Source organism: Pseudorasbora parva, chromosome 25 (genome assembly GCF_024679245.1).
Source record: "Pseudorasbora parva isolate DD20220531a chromosome 25, ASM2467924v1, whole genome shotgun sequence".
In the NCBI taxonomy this organism is placed as follows: domain Eukaryota; kingdom Metazoa; phylum Chordata; class Actinopteri; order Cypriniformes; family Gobionidae; genus Pseudorasbora; species Pseudorasbora parva.
Genome location: NC_090196.1, coordinates 22,316,184 through 22,340,778, shown reverse-complemented (window position 1 = coordinate 22,340,778; position 24,595 = coordinate 22,316,184). Strand labels below are relative to the sequence as shown.

At 39.3% G+C, this 24,595-nt stretch overlaps 1 long non-coding RNA gene across 1 annotated transcript in view; it reads right to left on the bottom strand.

Moving 5' to 3' along the window:
- The window catches only part of LOC137064964 (uncharacterized), a 43,569-nt gene extending 20,296 nt beyond the window's left edge, over positions 1–23,273 (bottom strand). Inside the window, exons 1-3 of the long non-coding RNA XR_010901584.1 lie at positions 23,041–23,273; positions 5,725–5,866; positions 799–1,231 (exon numbers count right to left, since the gene is read on the bottom strand). This is a non-coding gene — a long non-coding RNA (uncharacterized lncRNA). The remainder of the gene's footprint in view (positions 1–798; positions 1,232–5,724; positions 5,867–23,040) is intronic.
- Between the last annotated feature and the right edge of the window lie 1,322 nt (positions 23,274–24,595).

Sequence of the window (24,595 nt, the reverse complement as noted above, 5' to 3'; positions counted from 1 at the left end):
TAATTTTTGCCTCCAGAGGTCGATTATTAAAAAAAAAAGGTGTAGCTTGATAAAGCCTTGATTTCATGGAATCATGGGTGTTGTTGTCTTCAGCTCTTCAGCGGCTGGAAAAGTATCCAACGGGATTTGGGCAGAAATCATATTCATAAATATGCTAATGTAACGTTGGAGCGAAATGAGGCCAATGAGATCGCTACAAAGACAAGAGCGTTACACACGGCTCGAGAGCAACAGGGCTTTTATAATGCCTCAGACGACTGCTTCTGCTTCTTCCAATCGTGTATGTGGGGTTACGCAGCGCTTTAAAAAAAAATTTAGATACATCTGAGTGTGTGAAAGTTGTGTTAGAATGTGGCTACTGATAAGACACTTGTTGCACACTGCAGTGAGCTATATTGATATTAGGCATGGCAAAACATGCAGTAAATCAAGAAAACTATATTTATACAATAAGAATAAATATGTTAAGAACAATGATTAGGTTTCTGTCGATGAATCTCTCCAAACAATTGCTCACTGGTCTAATAAAACACACAATATATTAAAAGCCACATTGGTGTTTCCATGGAAATTGAAAGTAAAAGTGTATATGATGTCACTGATGGGCGACGCACGGACACAGTCCATTTCCTGGTCAAAATTAATAATTTCTCTGGATTTAAACATTCTTGGCAAGTACACAAGTCAACAAAATGTATAACATTGTTATAGTTTTTTTGTTGTTGTATATTTTAATGCAAAAATCTTACATATTTTGCCTTCAAATTCAGCTGCAAAGCTGAAACTGTGACAACTTACCCCATATAATGTGACAAATGGACCACTTCTGAAACCACAAACAGTTTTCTGTTTAGACTGGCGGTAGTGGCGAGAGGCTGTTGTGCTTGGCCTGGCAGTGAAAATATGCCTGGTGACTTCTCTGATTTGTAGAGCTGGATTAGTGTGGTTGACGGAGACATCGAGTGTTACGGCGCTGGAAAGCGTCCCCAGGCCCAGCGTTGCTCATGGCATACTGGGTAACATTGAGAACATGACAGGTTGTGTTTGGACGTTTGGACGGCCACAGCCATCAGGCAGCGTTATGCAGATTTCTGATGGGAGCAGCGGAGACTGGCATTCCCCCAGGTGCCACGGAGCGCCTTCTTAATAATAGGAAGTGACAAGAAGCAGACGGCCCACATCTCTTTGCTTGCCATGCTGTTCAGGACAATGCCACTTAAACGGGTGGCTGCTAAATTGGGTGTAAGGGAAAAAAAGAAACATCAGCCTTTTGTTGTCGTCGTCTTGAGCGAATCGGACAATAAATCAGACAGTTGTCGAAGGACCTACATTAACAATCCTGTTTGGGTGACAAGCTAGTTATTTAGAGAAGGCTGAGATGTGGTTTGCGAGGGGCAGAATATGTCTCTGCTAGCACTAAAAGAGCAAATCGATCTGAAATGTCATATTTTTACTTGTCTATTAAATCACAAGAAAGGCATTTGGCTGCCATGCTAACGACACCTTCACCATTTCAGTAAAAAAGGCAATAGAAATGGTCACTGTTGCAAATCAATTTGGTTCTATTAAAGCAATAAGCCAAAATACATTGTTTTACAGCAGTTACCACAGGAAACGGGTTTTCCTATAAAACCTTATTAATCTAGACTCAAATGATGACTTCTCACAAACTGGTGTAACAAACACATTGACAAACAGACTTAAATTTATTATTGACAGTTATTGGATTTTTTTTTTTTTCGCCAAGTAATCTAGTTCCTAAAGGAAAGCTGTTTATTGTTGCCCATCTGGGCATTTTTACCTACAGTAGAATGTGTGTGGCTTCTAATGTGGTACATCCCATTCTAATTCACTTGGTATTATAAAAATGTCATGATTTACCCTAAATTAAAGCTGCACAGGCGTAGCTTAATGACACCAGGTTTGAGCGCAGAATCTTGGGACATGTGGTCTTCAGCCGGTGAAAAAGAATCGGGCCAGGACACGGGCAGAAATCATGTTCATGGACGCAGTTATTAACGTTACTGTAGTATGAAGCAGAGCAGGGCCGAGGATTGAGGGAGCTAAGCAAGGCCGCTGGAGCAATTGTTAAGCAACACACGGCTCGCAAGCAGCGGGACTTTTATTATGAAGGGACACAGTCGCGACACCATTTCCGCTTTTCCGGTCATGAGTATGAGGTAACGCAGCTCTGTTTATCGTATTAGATACATTTAAGTGTGTTTGAAATTATGTTATGACGTTACTCTGTGCGTTCGCTCAGCAGCAAGGGACACTTGTTCAGACTGCTAAGAGTAAAGCGTTTCTGTAGAATAAAACAATAAAACCGGAAACCAAGGCTAATGCAGATATGACGCAATTGCCAGGCGACTCCATCAGACGTCCTGGTTCATGGCTAAAATAGCAATTTTCTCAAAATTTACAAATAGTTGGAAACATTTGGGATATTGTAAGAATTCAACTGAACAAAATATATAACACTGGCCTGGTGGTTTTTGGATATTTTACTGCAAAAATCCTACATAGTGCACCTTTAAGTTTAGCGTTTTAAAACTTATATGAAGGAACTCCACATAACAATGACAGAGAAAGATGGTATTATCAATTTCCAGATCGTTTCCGATTCTGCTTTCTGACATGGACAAACCGCATTGTAAAACTTATCGAGGCCCCCACTTAAAAAAAAAAAACACTAGTCCCTCTTTTCTCACCGTTTAAGACAATATCGTTTTGTTTTGGGCCCTGCAGCTGGGGGTGAAATGACCAGTGAAATCCGACGGCTGGTGTGTTATTTCACACCCTGGGCGGCGACTGTATGTATTTATTTTCACACAATAGAGATGCAGCCAGGCTGGGCGCTCTTTCATTTTCGTCCACAGGGGTGTTCGCTCTCTGTGGAGCACAATTAGAAGCTCGTCACCGCTCCAGCCATCCTGCGCCTGTGAAGGAGCACTGCTCAGTGCCCCAGCCTCCGCAGGTCCTGACATTGATCCTATAGAGCAGCTCGTTGTGCATGGGAGCTTCAATTAAAACCCCACACCACAACTGCTTTATGCCTTTTTTATACATGTCTTGCTGACACCAAGGAGGTAAACTACAGGCTACCATTCAAGATGTTAAAATAACGATCCTGGTGTAGGAAATATAAAGAAAGTATACATTTTTCATTATTGTATTAAGTATGTTCCCCAGTGATTTTTAATCATGTGAAAAATATTTGAGGGAAGGGACTGCGGAGATAAAACATTGGTCTCCAAAAAAAGGTAGCTTTTATGGAAAGTTTCTGACATGTAAAATGTTTCTACGCTTTTTTTCTTCTTCTTCTTTTGATTTATTTTTGGTTTAATTACTTTAATTGGTTCCAAAATAACAGTTCTAAAAATGGTGCTTCTTTCACAAAATGTACTCTCTCTATATACTTTTTTTAAAATAGCAGCTGTCTAATATGGCCATTTTTACCTTAATAAATTTATAAAACAAATAAACATATCGTTGGGACAATTGAAACTTTATATTTTGTCATTTGCAACTTTATAAATGGGAAAAAAGTCACAATTATGTTGTGACTAAAAGGTAATTATAAAAACGTTTAAATGAAAAATAAACTTAATATGGTAGAAATTAAGAAAATCAATAAATGTTTAATTGTGGCAACACTTTAGTGTAGGTCCAATTCTCACTATTAACTAGATGCTAATTACCATGCATATTACTATAATACAGGCTTTTTATTAGTACCTAATAAAGCACATATTAATGCTCCATGCTGCATGACCATATCCCTTAATCTTACTCAATAACTTAACAACGACCTTACTAACTATTAATAAGCAGAAATCGGGAGTTTATTATGGCAAATGTCGTAGTTAATAGTTAGGTAATAGTGAGCATTGGACTCTAATCCAAAGTGTGACAATAATTGCAACTACATATCTCATGAGGTGACTTCATTTCTCCTTTTGAACTTCAAGCTTCCATTATAACAGTTCACAACAGAAAGTAATCTTTGACCGACAGAAAAGGTTATTTTTTGACATAATTTGCTTGGTACACTCAGTACATAAGCTGATTTGGGAGAGAGCAATCGAATAGGAATTTTCCACACGGCGACAGGACTGCAGCATTCTGACAGGTGCCTGTTGGAATTGGACAATCCCAGGTTGCAGAGTGTTATTGTCTGTGAATTGTGTGTGGGTGTATTGGACATAACTGCGGGGCTTCATAACTCCAGACAACAAAAGGCTGTAGAGCTGTATAAATCACATAAATTCTGTAAAGTTTCTTCCTCTGTCCTTTGAGGTCTTTTACAGAAACAACAAGCGCCCCAAATATGTCAAAGTCATCTAAACAGATTATACTGAATACAGTTTCCTCATAATTTCTGACTTCTGTGTACCAGACTTTTCCTTTTCTTTTTCTACGCACTAATCAAGAATTCAGTCCAACAGCCACTAACATCTCCAACACAAAGCTCACTCTCAAAACAGCTTTGACATTCTGATGCAATGCAATACAAATGCAGAAATTTCCATACATCATTAGGGTGGTGATATTCACAATAAAGAAACCAACTGTGATTGTCTATCCTGTTGGGGACAACCCTACATGTGGTAGGCTCACAATAACATGCAACCACTTTAAACCATATTCCCAAGTGCAACAGCTCTGATCTCTTTAGACGTATGAAAATCAGCTCCTCCGTCAGCCTCATGTTCAGTGACATTTCACAGTGTTGCTGGAGATACACAATTGAACCCCAGTTGTAATAGCACCTGCGTTGTAGAGGGTGAATCAATATGACAGGGCAGGCCAGGGTTACACTAAGAACATCTGTGCCAAAACTAACAAAATCTCATGAAAAGAAACTATAGTGGAATGATCGGACCCGAAATAGAATCTAACTTTAACAACAAAATGAATACAATTTCGTCAGAGAAACTGTAAATGAATGTGCACTCGCAAAGGAGATTTTACAGAATATTATGGTATGGGATTAAAGGGTTAGTTCACCCAAAAATGAAATTTATATCATTAATGACTCACCCTAATGTCGTCCCACACCCGTTAGACCTCCGTTCATCTTCAGAACACAGTTTAAGATATTTTATATTTAGTCTGAGAGCTTACTGTCCCCTCATGAAAGTGTATGCACACTATACTCTCCATGTCCAGAAAGGGAATAAAAACATAATCAAAGTTGTCCATATGTGACAACAGTTAGTTCATTAGAATCTCTTGAAGCATCGAAAAAACATTTTGGTCCAAAAACTACAACTTTATTCAGCATTGTCTTCTCTTCTGCGTTTAAGTATGACCCTTAGTGGAAATCATTTGTTTTTCTGATATCAGTGTTCAGTGAATGAAGATACAATATTAGAGCTGGTTCTGAATATGAATTACATCAATTTAATTAAATCCGAATAAAATATTGGCCTTCTAAATGAATTCTGATGTCAGTGCCTGAACATACGAAACAAGCACACACACCTCTCAGCTGTGCCGCCCACCTCAGTCCATCCAATCCCACCAGCACCCCAACATCCCTGTGGCTAGTCTGCTTCCTGCCTATAACTCTTGCTCTTCAACCTGGCTTCAACACAACCAGATCCCCTCCTGCTCTTCAAAGCACCAGACTAGACCAACTGATCTTTGATCCTAATGCGGGAACCAGGTTTCCTGGGGATCATGGGCTTGCACACAACCCCCTGTCCCTGCCTGACTCACCTGGGTCATGAGAAGGGAGCAGCTGGGTTGAGGGTGTTCAGCAGGCCCTCCGCAGATGGATGGCTAGATGCGCAGTCTCGCTCATTAGTAGTTTGGCACACCTGACAGGTCTGTGAATCCCTGCGAGGCGACTTCATCTTGCCTGCAATCAACAGCAGTTTTGGCTTGATTTGGGGGTCTTAACATATAACTGTGAGAGAAACATAATAACTGTAATTGGCAAATGCAAACACATTTCATTGAATTTTTATAAAGACTTAACATCTACCACAAATTTGGCTATTTATTTCTAAATGGTCAAAAGCTTTTTAAACTGTACTAAACAGGACATTTTGAATATATGTTAGAGTAACTTTTGAGTAACTACACAAAAGGTTCAAAGTGGTATTTTGCGCAAATTATGACCACTGTTTCAGACTTAAACTAGCAAACAAATTTCACTCAATCTTCTGAAGCTCAATAACTGTAATTTACTTCTAACCAACCATGTTGTGTTTTTTTTTTTTTTCTTGTTTAACATTGCCAAAGTCAAAGAGGAATATTTTGTGTTGAACCACTGGGAGACAATTGGCTAAAAACATATAATTTAACTGCAAAGAGAAAAGCACACCGAGTTTTTTTGTTAGGAATTCAATTCGGAATTCAAATAAGACCACCACGTGTTTTAGCAACAAAATGAACATCATCCAAATGTGCGGCTGTCCATAGAGGGGTGAAAAAAGGTGGGAATGAGTGCATCTGTCTCCGCTAAAAACACACATTCACAACCACACACACCAAGGCAGATTTCTCAGGAATAGTCATCAGTCTCTAGGTGGCAGTGTTGTTATGCCACCCGAAATATGGATGCCACAAACCGGAGAAACTCTTGAGATCTATATTCTCTTATTTAAAAAGCAACGAAGCGCAATGCAATGAAGTCTTTCATTGATCACAGACATCACACTTTTTCCCCCTGTCTTTCTCTCTCAAACCTTTTCTTCTTCTCCTGTCATGGCAAATATTCACCTTACCCACTGAAGCAAATTGCTGACACCTTTTTAAGAAGTGACAACTGTGTATATTTCATGATGGCAAATTCCATTTTCATATCAAGCGAGACGAGAATACAATTTTCACTTCATTTAATCAAGGTGGGGACGTCTATGGGTTATGGCACTTAAAGCTGTCAGAAGTTTAAGATGCACTATTGCTGTCAATCTCACACCCTGAAACTTAATGAAGGAGTTAATTCAAAAACTTTCTAATTAGTGCAGAGAAGGGGAAGCTTTGCGTCATTAAAATAAAGTACAGGGTTTTATTAATATGAGTGTGCGTTCTGAGCTACAGTCTATAGAATTATATCATGATTAGTTGCTTTAGATTGAATAGTATAATTTGACATGGAAAATAAATAATATTAAAAATATACAATTTCTGAAATTATTTATTCCTGACAAAAAAGATTGGGAATTCAAAACAAATGTTCAAACTATTTATAAGTTAAGAACTCCCTCTTTCTAATGTTGAGTAGAGAGGTGGTAGCACTGGCCTCCATCATTTAGTCTGAGAACCCTTGTTCTTTCACATCACCATACTGCAGGCCTGTCTGTCTACAAACACTGCCCCCACAGCACTTTTGTCCTTTTACACCCCACCCCATAATGCACACAGTTGTACAGTCACGTGTACGCGGCATCATCATTCTAATTCTAATGATAATTTGAGAGGACACACAGTCAACTAGATGTGGTAACTGAATTGAACTTCCCTTCTAAATGCATGAAAATGTCTAATATTCATGTGTACACACACAAAAGATACGTGATGAAACTGACAGGAATGTGGGGCATGCAAGTAAGACAGACAGACTGAGGTATCATACCAGTAAAAAAAAAAAAAAAAGTAGTGAAATGGAGATGTCAGAAAGATCAAGTAGAGAGAGAAGGCCACTGCATACAACTACATAAATCTCTCTCTCTCTCTCTCTCTCTCTCTCTCTCTCTCTCTCTATATATATATATATATATATATATATAATGCAATGATATATATATGTTTATGTGTATGTATATAAACATACACATAAACATTGAAATTATATTAGGAAGAACACAGTCATCTAAAGTTTTCCAAACTTGGCTGACCTTCACTCTCAGCCACCTATACACAAAATTTCCAAAATTATACCGAAATTACTTTTGGGCAAAATAATATTTAAATCTCAGAATTGCACATGAGGTCCATCTTAAATTCTTCTGAACTTTGAGTGAACCTAGCCCTTCCCAGCACTTAAGAAAGCGGATAACAGTTTAGACATGTCAGTCAAAGGAAGGAATTCCAATAGACAGTTGAGGAATTCCTTTAGGTTGCAAACTGGAAATTCATTTAGCTGCTTTCTATTTGTGTGGGAAGAAAACGTTAATAATCAGTGAGTGAGATAGCAGGGAGGCAAGAAAGAAGAAAAAGACACCTGTCATGCCAGTGAACCATATCCAAACTGACGTACTTCATTCTAAAGTAATTAAACAATACTTAATTACTTGGTTGTCAATCTAAAGTAAAACCGTGGCAACATCCCTCAGCCCACACAATCCACTTACCTGTCTCAGGTGTTCCTGGTGTCCCAAAAGACCCTTTCCAATGGGCCTTAGTGAAACCCTCACATAGACACCCATTTCAGAGGCCTCCATAGATGCCTCCATTGAAAATACTGACCTCCTCAACTGTCCAATACTGAGACATGAGATAAGAGCATTTTCTCACTCCCATACTCCATGCATTCTAATCCATTTAACGTTGCAACACCTGACCTGTCAACAGGAAGAAGCTACACTAAAGAACCAACATCCAGCTCCTGCCCGAGTGTTGGCCACCATCAGGACTGTGTACGTATATATAGAGGGCCCCCCCAACGTCAGGACTCACAGGCACACCTGAATGGGCTCGAAGTGTGCCTAACTAGCTGCACACCGTGTCATGGTGTGCTCTGATTGCCTTATCTTCTCATTTATCACAGATGAATTGGAACCAGCCTTGCTGAAAGCTCCTTTCATTGTTGGGGAATGAAAAACTGTGTGAAGCCCGGTGTGCATCTGAACAAGGGGCCTTCTGTCAACCCCGAGTGGGTGAGGAAGAAAGGTGAGTGGAGAGGAAGAAAAGAGGGAGGTGGAGGAAGAGAGAAGGAAGGGAGAGAGAGGTAATGAATAAATGTGAGTGAAAAGCAAGATTATGTCAGCCTCACAAGTTATTGAGATTCCCCAAAAGGTAACAGTGAACCATGATGCTTAACAACGTTGCTTCACACTAACCAACCATAGGGCGAAGTGAGCATGTTTCCGCCAAGTTAGCGCCCTGCCAAGCTCATCTACGACGGATTTGTCGGTGTTAAAATGAAAACAACAAACAAACAAAAAAAGTGATGTGTGTTTCTCTTAACGGAAGACTTGCAGCACTCATCGGTCACACATGCTGTACATTTAATTTGCAAGTTTTGACATGAAATGGCTGTATGCCTGACGCCAACCTTTGCTGCCAGCCTTTAGTGTCAGATTGTAAGTACAAGAATCACTTACGTTACAGCATACAAGATGCGTGTTACATTCAGTTGTGGACAAGTTGTAAAGAGGACCCTACCCAACACCTACAGTAGGTGACAGCTGTCCTTCCAAGCGTTGACACTTGGCCTGGCTGTTGAGGCTTGTTCTGTTCCTCAGTGGCCTGATTTAAACCCTTCTTCTTCTAAATATCGATGCCTATCTGAATTTGTCTCACCACAGTACTGAGGACAGTGACAAGTGCACCACTGACAAACTTTAAGCAAAATCTCTCACCGTTGCTTTGCTCTGCTTTAAATTGACAGCGCTCACCTGAGGGGGTGGCCAACAAAGTCTTTACATGGCAAAGCCGCCATGGTGATTTTGCACCCTGGAACCTTAATGGGACATCTTCTCCATGGCCATATGAAAAACTGTTCAAAAGAGGCTGCCCCAGCTCTGGAGACGGGTACTTCCAAGACCTTGAGCGATGTTTTAATTGCCTGGATAAGGTGCAAAGCTAATATGGATGGTGGCAAGGCAATTGAGAGTTCCTCATCTTTTCCTCCCCCTAAATCAATGCACACTTTTACAGAATAGCTTGTGAGTCATGGCTGCCCTTATATAAAGTGAGGTAGCTGTGCATTAGATATGCTGCCGGAATCTTCTGCTTGGGCGAGTGGACTGAGAACGATGTGAATTGTTAATGCCTTTCTGCCTCAGTTCACGCCTGCTGATTGATCAACTCGCAACTGTATCTACTCTTTCTTCCATGAAATCCGGTGTTAGTGTCTGTGTATGCGTGCATCGGGGAGACGAGGCAGAGAGGGTTCATCAGATTTCGGGTTAAATTGAGAGTGAAGGAGGTTTGCTGTGTAGATAGAGGGAAGGGGGGAAAGACATGTTGGGGCCCAGCCTCCAAGCAGCATGGGCCCTAAAGGAGGACATTCAGAGGCACTCCGCCGATCACACGCTCCCTGAACTCCAATGGGACCCAAATTGCATGGGATGTGTGGGTCTTTTCCCAACATATTTATATCCTTTACTCTTTACAAATCCACTCAAACGCGCATGCTGCTGACTGGCAATGGGGTGGGTGACAGGGTGGGTGGAGGGTTAACAGAACAGTGCTGTAATACAAGAAGGCTTATTTGATTTTGGATGCACACAGCACAGGCTGCCTCATAAATAATGCATACTACTGTACAAACAGGGAGCTATGCTGTGACTTGTTGCTTTGTGTTTGATTCCACCAAGATGGGATTATTCAGTAGAGACAGAATCAGTCCTGTGAAGCTACTTCGTCTTTATAAGAATACAGAATTTGGCTCTGCTTTGTACTTCCAAGTGTCAATAAAACTAGAGTCCTTTGACTTGTCTTCTTGGGAACCAAGTATGCCTGGAAAGAAAGGGAAAACATATTGAATTAGACTTAGGACCAAAGCAGGTGTCAGTCAAAGGAGTTCAGAGGTGCTGAAGTGTGCGTATGCTCACAAGTGTGGGTTTGGTAACCACAATCACACTTGGCTACAGTGTTGTTCTCCACAGTAAAGGTTAGCGACAGACTGGTCCCCAGTGCTCCAAGCAATCACTGCAAAGGTGTCAGAGAGGAGATCTTCTGCATATGAGTTACCAAGGATGGGGCCTGCCCTTAGCAGGACGCTGTGGTGAAATTAGCATTTAACACTGTTTAAAATTGAAATATATGCATTATTAATTTGCATATGCATTACTGAGAATTTGTTAAAGGAATTTGTTAAAGGAATATTACAGGTTACAGGTCATCTGGGCAAAATGTTATATGCTTGTTAAATGGATTTCTACTGCAAGTGCACAACTGTCAACACATCTTCTGCTAGCTTTTCCAAATGGAGGAATGATTTTTCTTTTGTGGTTACCAGTGGTATATAGACTTTTATTAAACCCAGAATATTCCTTTAAAGCATTAGAAGAAATCATGTGATAGTTTCTTATCTTACCTAAATGTACTGTTCTAAGAAAACGGGTCCAACGACAAGGAGTAGCAAGTCCTACAATTGATTGTAAGACACAATATTGTCTTCTTCGCAATCTTCATGTTCATAGACCTTCAAATTATCTTTACGAAACAGGCACATAATGCATTATGTACCTTTTGTGATATACAACCTCTAGGAAGCTGCAACATGATTCATAGATCTTAGACTAATCTCTATGTGATTAGACTGACATCTTTGACACAAAGAGGAATGACGGGTTGTCAGTCACTTCACGTTATTACATGCCAAGTCACATTATGGTGGCTCTGAGGACCTGGCACCGGCGGGTGAAGCCCGTCATTCCCCTCAGCGGCATCCACTTACACTCCAGGTGCCAGCACCGAGAGGAAGCAGGCTGCCCACACAGCCTGCCACCCTGCAGGGAAGAAATAGTGAGGGAGGCGAGCATGTTAGCATGTGGAAACTGTCTACCCTGTCTTCTCTTCTGCATTGACTGTCACTACAGTATACCAGATCACACAAACATACCTATCAAGACAAGGGCAGATCTGATTGGACCCTGCTGAGATCACCCAGATAGATGCAATGCATTGATGAAGGCTAATATTGTCGTGGTTATTTGAAACATTCACAACATTTGTGACAAAGTTGTGCATTGGGGTTTCATGCTGTTAGCTGGAAGTGTAAAACTGAGGCCAGTTATAAGATTATTGCTCTAAAAAGTGCTGTATGTAAAAAACAAGTGGACTGTACTAAAGCAAAAAAAAAAAAAAAAACATAATATGTTTGTAGAGATACAAGGTAAGTTCATATACCTGTTTCTACAAAAAACAATGCCATTTTTTGTTTTAGTTTATTTGATCCCGCCCACTGCCAATTTACCCAATAGTATTTAGACACCCCTGGGTTGCCAGTTGGCAGAAAACACTCATTTTGCCACTTGACAGAAAACACTCGCGGCCATTAACAACGCATACAAACAAACTGGGAGATAGTATATTCTACCCAATTTAAAAAGCCATGGCATCCACCTAAAAAGCTCTATGACCAGAGGCACATAATCTATAAATAGCGTATAAATCAACTCCTCTGGGACACACCAAGCCAACGATTAGCAATTAGGTAACGTCAGGTCGTTTTTGAGCATCAGTCGACTTTTTCAGAGTGTTCCACACTGTTGGCTGTAGTCGAACATAGTCTGTTTTTTATTTTTTGGGCCGATTCAGCATGTGGAATCGGAGTTAGACCTTCAGTGAGAGAGATAAATCCAGCCTCTTCTTTTTGTGCGCGTTTACGTATCGGCCTGAATGAAGATAATGGTGCCGTTAATGGGAAGACTAATGAAAAAGTAAGTAAACAACACAGCCATTTAGTTATCACCACTTTATGTCATGTCAAAATCTAACCTGAAATGACCTGCACGCAATAGGATAGCGCTACATCCAACCAGAGCAACGTTAAGAGCAGCTAGTTAACACATTAAACTTTTGCCTTATCTGGTCGGCAAAACTCTGAACACATCTTCACTTTTTAAGAGTGCCGTTCTTTGTTCTTTTCTCAGAGAAAAGCTTAACTCCACGTCTTCCAGAGTCACGGTCAAAGCTGATTCGAAAGACCGCCGTTTGCCAGCTTCTGATTTTACTATGAGCACGCAAGCGTAACTCGGCCGTCATTATGTTAAGCCCCGCCCACCGAATCTATACACGATGTGATTGGCCTGATCAGAGTTTGTTTTTTACAGCTCAGAACTGTATTGAGAACTGCTAGACGACACTCGCGGCAGATTAGATTTGCTGCCGCTAGGGTGCGTCTAGATTTCTAGGCTACCCGAAAACATGACTGTGGGGTTTTTAGTGAGCAAAGAGCTTGGGGTGTAGTGTGAGACACTACACATCATTGGTACATCATTGTGTCTGTACAAGTTTGATGATGACTGATGAAAATAAGTTGACTATTAAAAAGAAAAGCTGAAACAATTCTCCACAATTTTTTTTTAATTTGTACTGCAGTACCCATTTCAACCGCTAGCTGTCAAAATGACATCCTGCTCCTTTAAAGCGTTTTAACATTGCATGAACACAGTGCTGAACTTATAACATTTTTTGTAAATGCTCTATAATTTCACCTTTTTAACGACATTTTGCAAAATAGGCTCTCATGATACTGGAGATAACTGTTTACCCATTGTATGGAAAAATAATATTAAAAAAAAAATAGTCAAGTCTTGTCAGACTTGATGTAAGTTTCAGTTCTATGCAGTTTAATTACCATTTAGCTGTAATTATTGTCCCCCTTGTTGTGTAAATTATATTTTATGATGATCAAGTCTGTAATAAGTCTTAGTGGCCCTCTCTAAATGACCATTTTATAGTTTATGATCATTATTTCTGCAACTGTCCTGTATCGTTGGGAATAAGTTGTACAGGAAACCATACAAACAGTTACCAGAAAAGGACTGAAATATTGAGTTTCTATTGTAATATAACAATTGCTATGTGTTTCAACTTTCTCAGTGGAGATGCAGGTGACAGGCTAGCATCAGCTGTAGTATCCTCATCTTCCAAAAAGCTTTGCACTCATTGCAACATTAAATTCAGTCTGTGCATTAGGGTATAAAAAACACTTCAATGATCTTTTGAAATTCATATAAGGTTAAAAGAGGGAATTACATATCACGAGAGCAGTGAAATAGCTAACCGTGTGCATCACATTCCATCAAACCATCACACGAGAATAAAAACAGTCTAGTCTTGCAGAAGGAATGTAGCATGCCACATAGCCGGGTTCAACAGAACAGCGTTGGAGGGGGATTTTCTGTTCAATTTTAAAGCATGCTGCTGGGGATTCTTCACAAAAGGTGTTTGGAGAAGCTCTCTGAGGGATTGCGGTAGAAAAGACCTGAAAATTGACTAGCGAAGGTTGGGAAAATGGTGTGAAAAAGTCAAACACCAAGGCCCGCAAAATGAGCAAAATCTGTTCCTCACATTTTTAATACCTCTCCGCCAAGAATATATAGTAATAATCATGGTACAGAGGATTTTCTTTGGAAATAATTACTAGATTTATTTTCCATATATGAGGTTTAGCTTATAGACCAATAGCTGCAGTATATAGGTTGTCCAATCAACTGGAAATCTATATAGGTAATATAGCCTAGGTAATACTCCACAGACAAGCCTTAAGTAGACTGGCCCTATGCCTGCACTGAATGGTCATCTTGCTCCTGTGTATCACAGGTATGGGGAGCAGGTTGCTTGGACTGATAGAAACCATAAATCAGAGCTCCTGAAGGGAACAGATGCTGAGAGCATGTGGGAATAATTTCACAATTTAGCCATAATTAAAATGCACCTTAGCACGGCTCTGCCACTTATCAACTGATTATTTCCTTCTGATTCAATATCGGTCTTCTTACGGGGCTCCCGGCATCTGCCCTGCTGACCTTTCCTGCGCTAGTTTGTTCAAGACATTTCGCATGAACACATCTTCCCACCTTTTAACATCACATGAACAGATGATCAACAACACAGTAGGGAGTTAAGCTGTGTATGTGTAATGACTCCTGATGTATCTCTCCATGGTCTGCCCTAAACGTTTCTAAACCATTCTGAATGACCAGTGTCAGAATTAACATTTATTCTCTCAAAGGCCAGCTTTTTTTTAAATGCTTTTCCGAAGCAACATTGGAGCAATGTTTTTTTTGTGTCGTTCCAAGCCTCAATGCTCTTCTGAAATGCTCTACTAGTGGTATGAACCATTATTAAACTTCTGACCGATATTGATAATCCGGTAATTATTTAAATTTTATGGCTGATTACAAAAGTAATCTAAATGTACGATAGAAAGAATGAGCATGCACAATGAAATATCCAATATCATTGTAAATCCCTTAAAAAATGGCTGCCAATCATGCTTTTTTAAATCCTTTTTTTTCAATCTAGTCAATTACAGGAACTACAGATTAATCAAATTAAATCACATACTTGCCGATAAAGCACCATATTTTCATTACATTATTGTGGCTGACAAAAACACTGACAAGACATACAAAATGTAATTTTAGAAGTCAACATTTTTCTTGTTAAAGGTCCCGTTCTTCGCGTGTTTTCGAACTTTGATTATGTTTAGAGTGTGCAATATAACATGGGTTCATGTTTCGCGTGTAAAAAAAACTGTATTTTTCACACAATTTACTTATCTGTACAGCGCTGTGTTCTCTGTCCTAAAAACGGCCTGATGATTTCCTTGTTCTATGAAGTCCCTCCTTCAGAAACACGTAACGAGTTCTGATTGGGCCAGCGCTTCCCGTGTTGTGATTGGACAGCAGCTTAGCGCACTTTGCCCGGAAAGGTCCCGCCTCTTACCATAACGGGGAGATGCAAGCGCTGAATGCGCGCTCTTCTCCGCGTGGGAGAGCAACAAGACCACGCCCCCTATTTTGCGTGTTCTTGTGGGCGGAGGGTTAGTCAACAAACGGTTCTAGTGACGTCATTAAAGCAGGAAGTGCAGGGGTGTGGTCCAAACCGGCCGTTCGCTGTAGGCTTTGAAAGGGAACTTCTGTTAAATAAAATATCTCGCTTGGTATTGAACTTTGAGCTTTATAATTTTACAGGTATTATTTATGCTCTAACAGCAACATTTCACACTAACTAAAGTTTGAAAGATGGAATCGCAAAGAACGGGACCTTTAAACTTCTGTATTGTTAAACAGAGTCACTTGCCTAAAGTCCAAACCAATCAATTTTACAATCATGTCTGTCAAGTAGCATTTTAGATTAAATTAGATATTAAAAATAGTATTAAAACTGCATGTCTAAACTGCATATGCTTCAACAAGACTTTTAATATGCATTATGTGTTATTGATGGCCTCAAGGCTGTATCTAATGACTTGGCATTGGTGTCATGTGACAGACAGTGCCCTCAGATAGGCATTATGATCAGTCCATTAGCTGTGCCAGTCAGCTTGTCAGAGCTCAGAGACAAGGCTCCACAGAGACGAGAAACCTTCCCACACACACACACACACACACACACACACACACACACACACACACACACACACACACACACACACACACACGGAGTGCACATTCCTAAACAGCTTCTGCCCAACCCGTCCCATGCAAAACAGCCCTTTTTTCAAGATCTTGACACTCATTTACATACATTTACTATTGATTCCCCTGCCTTGACCCTAAATCCCTAAATCCACTGATATAAATTCATTATGGTTATATTAGGGTAATGAACACTACAGCAGCTGTTCACTTAAAGTCCACATGAAATCAAAATGGGAGTCTTTTGGCTATTGGTATGAATATGTTAGCCTTACAGTTATCTATAAGCTGTGTGCTCCAAAACAATGACATAATTCACATTTAGAAAATATAAACATTCAAAACTTACAGTCTCTCACTTACACAAATATGGATCAATGAATTTGATAACATCAGATTTTCACTCCAGTCAAACTCTCTAGAATCTAAAGCGCACCCCTACATTATAAATAGATGCTGAAACTGTTGCTAAAATCTGTCACTTGTTCATACATTTACTATTTTCTACATGGAGAATGGCACATAGTGCATAGTGCCATTCTCCATGTAGAAAAAAGTAAAGAGGGATAGGGGATAGGGATCGATTCAGATTGCTTTCCAATGGGTCGAGTGAAGTCTGGTTAGTGTCATGTGTACTGCCACAGCACACACACTGTCTGCTCCGGTCCAGAGACACGATAGCACAGAGTGGATCATATGCGCAAGTCAGCGCAGACCAGAAAATGTATCGAATCCATTTGAATTCTTTACATAATAATTTAAAGTGATATGGAGGAGATTAAGAGAAGAAACGGTTAAAGATTAGGAGGAAACTGCAGCTTAATTAAGCTCAATGGCTCTGGCTAACAAAATACTACTGGCTATTTAAAAAAAACCTTTGATATGTCCCATCCTGTCTCCAAGCTTCACTGTAAATTATGTCTACACATTGAATAATTCTGTATGTTTCAAGGCACTTTAGTAGCCCTCTGCCCTCCTTACTTCCGCGCAATTGTCATTTTCCTTCAGTGCTACGTCTGGGACTGCGGTGTATTCTTAGGTTTTCTCCGAACAAATTTTTACCGGTCCAATCAGCGAACAGAGGGAGTGGCAGGGAATGATGATGTTGATGTTGTGCGCTAGTTCAGTAATGGCGGCGGAGAAAGATGCGAACGTAACCATTCATTCTGTTATGGCACCGCTGCCAAATATCCAGAAGTTAAAGCCGGAGCAAGAACAATCTTTGCTGGGGTTTGTTGGTGACCATGATGTTGTGGCCCTCCTCCCCAACAGGGTGAATTCGGGAAAAGTTTTATTTTCCAGCTCACTCCGTTAGTGGTGAAGGAATTGGCTGAAGCCCTATTCAGACGGTAATTGTTCCTCGTGAGGTCGGAAGGTATTGCCATTATCTACCGGGGCTAGTGTTTTTATTGCCGTCCGTTTCCCACCACCCATGTAAAAATTCCCAGCCGAGTTACCTACTGCTTTTGACAAACACCAAGGTCATGTGTTGATGTAATAGATGTCCGAATCCACATATCTGAGTTTTCAAGAATATATCACTTCAAAATTCACTCTTTATATCCTTTTTGACCACTGCAGAGCGCTGTACGGTTGCTCTTTGCTGTTATTTGGATGCAGTTCTAGACTTGTTTTTCTTTAATATATTTCATCACCGCTCAAACTAATTAAAATATAAGCACGTAAACATTTGAATTGGGCCGTTATTTATGGCAGCATTTATTCTTATCATACTAAGCATATGACATTTTATTTACAGCATACAATCATGTTACAGACCACGTGAGCAGCGCGTTCCTGGTCACAAAACTCTCCCCCGTGAAAAACACAATCACAATCCGAATGTACAAGTTTTAGATTTTTTCCTATGGTTTTATCACTGAGGTAGCATGCGTGCACATTTATTTTGACGGATTTGTGAGAAACAGGCGAAGGGCGCATGACATACATCACGACCAAACGTTAGCGATTGGTTATGGCAGATCCAATAGTTATAAACTTCAACAGAGTACCCGCCTTTGCGGAAGTAAACGCTTGTCAATGGAGAGTGGCCAGACTCTATGTACAAATGAAATGTACAAGAGTCTGGTAAGACCAGGCTAGCACTTTAGTGGGACTTTAACTGCTTTAAAAAAGTGGCAGTATTTAGTTGACAGTTCCATTGGTGTGACCTGTTAGAATCTAAAACTATTTCACACAGCAGCATTTGCCTACTCTTTTAAAATTAGGATACATTTTGTTTTTAAAAAATCAATACAAAGTTTTTATATTACATAACTGAGAGAATATTTGCACTAAAAAACATTTGTCATGCCATTTAAAACAAACTAGTGAAATCAAAAAGGTTATTAAAAAGGTGAAAATCTATGTGATTTATGCCATGCAGCTACTAATTTAAAAGCGCACTCAGTTCTCTTCTGTTCGTTGCACCTATCAGTGCAGAAGCAATATCACATAAAAAGCTAGTTTTCAGGTACTTACCAATGCCATTGTGTTATTTATCTGCAGTATTGAATTTTCTGCCAATGAAATAATGCAATAACTTGGTTACAGAAATAGTAAGTATCTGTTATATATATATATATATATATATATATATATATATATATATATATATATATATATATATATATATATATATACACACACACTGTAAAAAAAAAAGTTGATTTTTGTTGGTTTAATTTAAAAAACTAAGTAACCTGGTTGCCTTAAAATGTTGAGTTTATTGAAATTAAAAATTTGATTTGATACAATGAAGGAAATTTGTTTAATAAATAGAAACTCAAAATATTATTGTATCTGAACCACATAAAAAATTTGATAAATCATGAAAATAGCACAATTTGGCTGCGTCATCAGAAATAAAACACACAATTACCCAATAGGCTTACAAAATCTTTTAATATTTTAATAAAGGTTGTCGAATCTCAAAAAATGTTCATTGTATTAACTCAAAATTTTAATTTCAATGAACTCAAAATTGTAAGGCAACCAGGTAACTTTTTTCCCCAAATAATATATATACAGTGTGTGTGTATATATATATATATATATATATATAAACATTTTAACAAGGTAAAAATGCAATTTTAAGAAAATTAACCAAAGCCATTCGGTCAGCTATAAAAATGTAAAGTGTCTTTTGTATTTCCTACATCTTTGTTTAATTACTACGAAAATAAGTTATTTTACCAGCACCTTCTGTTAAAGAAAAGGGTCGTGTGAGTGAAGTGCATGGATGTGTGTTTTTAATCACGCCTCACTGGAGAGCTTCGCCTTTCTCTCACCGAACATGCATGTCGAACTGTGCAGGTGGGAACATTCCCGTTTCCCTGTGCTTCATTTAACAACAACCCCGACTCGTCCTGAAGTACAGAAAATGACAGCGCAATTACACGCGAGCCCGTGCTTGACGCAAGGAGGAGTGTTAGCGCGCTACCTGTCTCCGCCTCAGTTTCCCGCGCTCCGTGAAGAGGAGTCAACAATTAGACGGATGTAAACCTGTCCTCTTCCGCCCAACAAACAGACTCGTGCCAGTCACACCTCCCAGTGTCAATCACAGCCCGTCACAACACATCAGCTCCGTGAGCAAACAGTGGAAAACGCGGACTGACAGCTCGGCCTTTTCTCACACCCCGCACCTGTGGCGGGCTCGCGTGAGTTTTCTTCCCACACGGTTCATGAGAAAGTATAGAAGTGCGTTTTTATTAGTGCGCTAAACAGAATGCTGGCGAACCAGCTTCGTTGTGTAGAACAAGACATTTTAAGGACAAAGTATTTTTTGACAGTTGGCTACAGGCAGTTTAGTAAAACACCGAAAACGAATTAAAAAAATAATTAAATAATATTTTAAATGTCATAAAATAAAACATATAGTACATAGTAGGATACAAAGAGAAGTAAATATGGTGTGAGAAAATCTGGTTGTTAAAATAAACCACCACTGGCGTAACACCAATGTCAATATGGGGTAAATTGTCACTATATAATTTCATTAAACAGCCTATAAAAGGGTCTTCGTCCAGATTTAAAAAGTAAATCAATTTTTAAACACATCATTGTTTTGGCCAACAATTGTTTTATATTTTTAAAACTCATTTGAAAACTTGCCCCTATACCTGATTTGTCCTGAGAACAGAGTTCAAACTTTTGGTTAATATATTCATACCTTATTACTTCAATAATTGTTTATCTTTGATTTAATGTAGCCTATGCCACTCTGGTTTGATTTAGATCACATCTGTAATATTTTTTTTTTTTTTGTGATATTATATTTAATAGGCCTAATATTATATAAAAAACTAAATATTGGAGTTTTAACTCATAACTTTATACACTGTTAAATATAATAATTAGTTAGACTTACTTGCAAAGCATGCAAACCGAATGCCTTAAAAAAAGCAAGGCAAATAAGAATAGTATGTTGTGAATGCATAGTTAGTATAGTTCACTTAAACAGTAGGTCTGGTAACTATAAAAAACTGGAGAGAGTACTTAATCATTTACTTCAGATTTACTGCTGACTTAATATAGCTACCATTGTTGTTATCATATTTGTTTTGCATGTTGAATGTTGAAGTCTATGTGTGACTCAAGCATGGATTATATCAAAACAGTTAAAAGTTTCACAAGGTGTTTATGACGTAAGTGTTAGCAATACAATTGTAAACGATTATTATACAACATAATGGTGGTGAAAGATTACCGTTAAATTTCAAAGGGGACTTTATTTCTGACTAAATCATAAACTATTGTTCATTTGTTAGAATAGGTAAACTTTTTAAAGCAACTACTTCTCTTCCACTGATACTAACTGTTCACACTTGTCATGTTTGGGTTGGATTAAAACGATCCCTGGTACGATTGCTCGGTTAGTGCAGTTCATTTGAACATATGTGAACGCTGCCATCCGAACTCTAGTGCGCACCAGACAAGCGGACTGAGACCGCTAAAAAGAAGGGTCTCGGTCCGCTTCCAAGCGAACTCTGGTGCGGTTTGATTGATATATGAACGCAACACGGACCAAAGACATGTAAACGAACCAAAAAACAGGACGTAATGTCCCAAGCTGCAACGCTAAAAGTCAGCTTATTTGGCGACGCGGAAAGATCGATCGGTGTATCCAAAATGAGTAACATTAACGTTAGAGGGCAAACATGGAGCAACAAGGAGGTAAGTGTCTCATCAATATTTGGTCCGACAAACATGTTTCGAAAATTCTAGAAAAAAACGCACAAAAAGCATACCTGGTTCTTCTCATCAAAGGACCTGCTTAACCAGCAGCCAAATCACCCTGTAGCCCAAGATTGGTTTCCCACTGAAGCTAAGCAGGGCTGAGCCTGGTCAGTACCTGGATGGGAGACCAACTGGGAAAACCAGGTAGCTGCTAGAAGAGGTGTTAGTGAGGCCAGCAGGGGGTGCTCTCCCTGTGGTCTGTGTGGGTCCTAACGCCCCAGTATAGTGATGGGGACACTATACTGTCAAAGAGCACCGTCTTTCAGATGAGACATTAAACCGAGGTCCCGACTCTCTGTGGTCATTAAAAATCCCAGGATGTCCTTCAATAAAGAGTAGGGGTGTAACCCCGGCATCCTGGCCAAATATGCCCATTGGCCCCTGTCCATCATGGCCTCCTAATAATCCCCATATAATGATTGGCTTAATCACTCTGTCTCATCTCCACCAATCAGCTGGTGTGTGGTGGGCGTTCTGGCGCAATATGGCTGCCGTCGCATCATCCAGGTGGGTGGTGCACATTGGTGGTGGTTGAGGAGATTCCCCCTTCTATGTAAAGTGCTTTGAGTGCCTAGAAAAGCACTATATAAATGTAAATGTAATTATTAATTAAAGGACCTTTGTTGCCCATTAGTCTGTACAGATGACGGAACTGCTGTCTCTTTTGCAGCAGATCTTCGTTTCTGCATACAACGGAGGAAATCCTGCTGCTTTTTTGAATGTTTTTAACATTTTATGAGCTGTTCATGAGTCCTCAGCTGGTAAAAATAATGCCATATGTCCGTGCATAAAATGATGGCGTTTAATCCAGCACACAGCATTGTTTTGAATGTTCGGTAAGCAAGCTCCAACATCATATAAGTCGACCAATCAGGTTGTGACCGTATCCCTATGCCTTTGGTTCGGTAACTCTAGGTTCACTGTTAAAAATGCCAGTGTGAACGCTAAGCGGACCAGGACTATATGCTATATGCTTTGTTTTAGTTTTTTGGTCCGGACCAAACTAACCAAACTACAAGTGTGAACGCACACTAAATCACTGTGAATTCTTGTTGCATTGCTGCATAAATAGGAAGAGAATGACGGCAACATGAATGTTACAGATACTCAACCAAAGTGAACAGTGATCACCATAATGGTGAGTGTTTTTTGGTAAACAAAAGGGCACTCAAACCAATAAATTAATCTTAACTTGGGTTTTCTGAGTAAACAAGGTGAACAGTACATATTACTAGATTTTTACAATTAAGTTAAGACATTAAGCAAAGTTAACTAAGTTAGTTGTTATTTAGAATCAGTGTTGGATTTTACAGTGAGAATTTCCCTGTGTGACATGAGCACTGGTCTACATAAAAGTCCTGAAACCACTATGAAAGCCAGAATGGAAATAGATAATTCACACAAGCCCTCTGTTGGATTTTGTGTTACACTAGCTCTAAACCCTGGTTATCAACACCTTTAGCGTTCCCAGTTCCCCCCTCCGAACCTCTGTGGAGTAGAGAGCTAAATATGTGCGTGGGTTCACCTCTCTGCACTGGGCCAGGCCTGGGCTCACCTAGCGTCTCCTCTCTCAGCAGACAGGCCCCATCTGCCACCTGCTCCGCCTCTCTGTCCCAGTGACAACTGTCGAGCAGGCACGCAAGATTGATTATCAGTCAAAGCCCATAGCGCTAGCAGCAGATTTCGCTAGGTAAAGCTTGCTGATCCAGCAAAGAGCCAGAGCGCAAAGATACGCTGGGCCTTGCCAACCACGCTCTGTGTCGGGGCGCACAGAGAACAGCCGTGCGTGTCGCCATGAAAGCCAGCCAAGGAAACACAGCTGCAGCACAGAAGTTCCGGCCCGTAAAACTTGGCACCCAGCAAAGGACTCATAAATAAACATGGCTGTAAGATGGCACCATTTTTTTGGGCGTCTCCTGGGCCAGGATAAATAGCACATGATCTCTTGCACAACCCATTTGGAGAGGAACAACTCAATATAACAGCACTAGGATGGAAGAGAATTGGAAAGAATGCACATATCTCATCAAAAGCTTGACTAATATGTTTTCTTCTAATGCATTAAAATGTCATATTTTTATTTAAAAAATTAAAAAATTAAATTAAAAAATTTGAGCACATTTCAACACATATATATTTAAGAAATATTTGCATATTATATATAAATATAACTATTTTAAATATAAATGTAACAAATTGTTCTTAAATATATATATATATATATATATATATATATATATATATATATATATATATATATATATATATATATATATATATATATATATATATGCGTGTATTTATATATACATACTAATTATATAAAGTAAGTAAAGTAAGTAACCTGGTTGCCTTAAAATTTTTAGTTGATACAATGAAGAAAATTGGTTTAATAAATAGAAACTCAAAATATTATTGTATCTGAACCACATAAGAAATTTGATAAATAATGAAAATAGCAAAATTTTCACTGTTTCACTGTGTCTTCACAAATAAAGCACACATAATTACCCAATATACTTGCAATATCTTTTAATAATATTTGAATAAAGGTTGTCAATTCTTAAAAATAATCCAGTTGAAGACTGGAAATTTTTTGCCTGGTCTGATGAGTCTCGATTTCTGTTGAGACATTCAGATGGTAGAATCATTATTTGGCGTAAACAGAATGAAAACATTTATCCATCATGCCTTGTTACCACTGTGCAGGCTGGTGGTGGTGGTGTAATGGTGTGGGGGATGTTTTCTTTGCACACTTTAGGCCCCTTAGTGCCATTTGGGTTTCGTCTGAATTTTAAATGCCACGGCCTACTTGAGCATTGTTTCTGACCATGTCCATCCTTTTATGACCACCATGTACCCATCCTCTGATGGCTACTTCCAGCAGGATAATGCACCATGTCACAAAGCTCAAATCATTTCAAATTGGTTTCTTCAACATGACAATGGTGTGTGTGTGTGTGTGTGTGTGTGTGTGTGTGTGTTAAATATATGTATTTACTTTGATTTTATTTTACTTATCTATTTGTGTTGTTATAATATAACAGTATATAGCCCAATATAGATATAAATAGTATATA